This window comes from Octopus bimaculoides, chromosome 5, assembly GCF_001194135.2.
Source record: "Octopus bimaculoides isolate UCB-OBI-ISO-001 chromosome 5, ASM119413v2, whole genome shotgun sequence".
NCBI classification, from domain to species: Eukaryota; Metazoa; Mollusca; class Cephalopoda; order Octopoda; family Octopodidae; genus Octopus; species Octopus bimaculoides.
The window spans coordinates 80,250,545-80,253,647 of record NC_068985.1 but is presented as its reverse complement, the minus strand read 5'-3'; positions in this window follow the sequence as shown (position 1 = coordinate 80,253,647).

The window sequence follows — 3,103 nt, the reverse complement described above, 5'->3', positions numbered from 1 at the left end:
ATATATGCACATATATATATGCACATATTAGTTTTAGGTGAATGCTTATACTTAAGTTTTATATAAAAATACTCGTGTAAGATTTTTCTTTCAAAAACTGTAGCACCTACGGTGTGTTTCTGCAGTCAAGCCTGTCATGTTCACCATCATGGTTCCACCAGGAAAGATAGCTTTGAGAAGATCTTACTTCTAGTTGTATACAATTAGGTGGAAATGAGCAGTTTGAGTTCAGATTAGGCCTCATCTAGCTGATCAAAGAAATTCTTGCTTTAATCATTCTTCTCTCCGCGGGACATATACTTCATTCCAGATTGATTATCGACGTTTAGCTTCACTTATGAAGGATGAAAGATAAACTTTATCTTCACCTATCATATCTAACTTATTATGGGAGTCATTATAGGCTCGCTCGAACGATTGGAAACAGCAGCCAAATTTGCTTCGACCCACACCTTACTATCTTCAATGAAGGCCAATACAGTGTCGTCTAGCAGAGTCCATACTTGTTCAGGGAAACTGCCAGAATTGAGTAACTGCCTTATTTAGCTAAATACATGCTATATGAACGCCAACTAAATATGAAGTAGAATTCTGTGACTGTTCGCTACTGTCACTTTGTAAAACTATTGTCCATGAAGTTGGTGTGCTAAATATATAAAAATGAAAATATGTTCTTGAGTGAAGTCCTTTATTTACCTACCTGGTCAAAGCTAGAGATAAACAAAAACGACAGCAACAACAACAACAACAACAACGACAACAACAACCAGAATAAAGTGAGTGTAGAATAACGTGTTCAGCCCGGAAACAGAATTCAGACTGACAGTCTGAGTGGAATTAGACTAATACGAGAGTCGCCTGAAAAGTTCATAGTTCGTTTACTTACCTGATTATTACAATAGCAACATGAAGTAGCCATTGAACAGACAGGAGAACTTTTTCAGTAATGTTAAATCGCTTGCTATTCAACTCTTTAGCGATATGAAATCATAATAGTAATATTAAATAAATGTTATTCAACCGACTGAGTAACTGATAGCGCCGTCTATATGCTGTTCAAACGATTCTCAAATTGATACCGTGATACCAACATGAAGTAGCTCTTAAGTCAATAGGTGAACACCATATAATTAGAGTAAAGCATCATGTTGCTTGCTATTCAGCCAACTGAGTAATTAGTTCTTAAATACCAGTGTCATTCATTATCCACCAGAATGAATAACTGACGTCTTTATGTTGAGACTTCAAGATACTAGTTACCCAATAGACAACTTAATATGATAACGGCGGCAACAAGTAATTATTCCCTACGTTGACGACATGACATCATAATATGATAGATATGACATCATAAAGAGAAACAACATCACTCAATTTCTGAAGAAACACTATGTAGTCATTAAAGAGGGAAAATACATGTCATGATGATTAGTAAATTAGGTGCTGCTTTAGCGTGCAGTCTACCGCAGTATTCTTAGTCGACGTTATGAAATGATCTGATCTGGGTTGGTTTTAGGGTTAGTTTCTAGGGTCAGGGTTAGGATTTAGAGATAGGGTTAAAGTTTAAGGTTATAATTTAGGATTAGGGTTTAGGGTTAGGGCTTAAGGGTTAGGGTTTAGGGTTATGGTTTATGGGTTATGGTTTAGTGTTAGTGTTTAGGATTAGGGTTAGTGTTTAGGGATAGGGTTAATGTTTAGGATTAGAATTTAGGATTAGGATTTAGAGTTAGAGTTAGGTTAATGATTACGGTTAGAGTTAGGGTTTAGGGTTAGAATTCAGGGTTATGGTTAGGGTTCACGATTTGGGTTAGAAGCTTAGGTCATGGTTAGTGTTTTGGGTTAGGGTTTAGGGCTATGGTTAGGGTTAGGCTTAGATTGCATGCTAAAGCAGCACCGGTAATTATAAATAAAATGAAATTCTTAAATAGCAATAATTAATAACAATGCATTTTGTCATTGTCTACCAGAATGACTGACGATTTTATGTTGAGACATCAAACGGTTAGTCACTTAATTGACAACCTAATATGAAGACGACGACAACAATTAGTTATTCAGTAGATTGACATGACATCATGAAGAGAAACGATATCAGGCAATGTTTGGAGAAATACTACGTAGTCATTAAAGAGGGAAAATATGTATCATGATAACTGGTTATTAGGTGCCTCGTTAATGTGCAGTCTACCATGGTATCTGTAGTCAATGTTGTGAAATGATCTGATCTGGGTTGGGATTAAAGTTAGGGGTTAGGATTAGGATTAGGGTTAGGATTAGGGTTTAGGAATAAGTGTAAAGTTTACGGTTATAATTTAGGATTAGGATTTAGGGTTAGAATTTAGTATTAGAATTTAGGGTTAAAGTTAGGTTTGGATTTAGGGTTAGGTTTAGTGTTTAGTGTTAGGATTTAGGGTTAGGGCTTAGGGTTAGGGTTTAGGGATAGAGTTAGGATTTAGGATTTGGGTTAGAGATTAAGGTTTGGGTTAGTGTTTAAGGTTAGGGTTAGTGTTTAAGGTTCGTGTTTAGGGTTAGGGCTTAGGGTTATGATTAGGGTTAGACTGAGCCTGCATGCTAAAGTGTAAATGACCAGGTCGACTGCATGCTAAAGTAGCACCGATAATTATAAATAATTAATCGGGAAAAAAAATGAAACTCTCGGATAGCAATAATTAACTGCAATGCATCATGACGGGGTTTCCACAGGTCAATATTAGGGCCGATACATTCTAGCATTGATGTCATTGTAGGTGTTACGTAGATGTTACTGTCATAATGCAACATCTGGAAGAGCTACCTTAAGGCATCTTGGACCCCTTAACATCAACAGCTCCTCGGGAAGGCACCCTCTCTTTTCCCTTCCATCCGGCCTACAGGCGCACACTAGGCCCATTCACTCGGGCCATTCTTGCCACATTCACCTATCTTTCAACGAACTTGCTGGGTGATAGTACCTCCCTCTCCAACCTCAATTTCTTTTTCAGGTGGAACCTGAAAAAGTCAATGAGGCCTTGGCCAAAGAGGAAGGTACCCGTCTTCAACCTTTTCAATCGCGTCCACCACACACCCTCTTTTGCCATAGCCATCAGACAGCGAAAAATTCCAC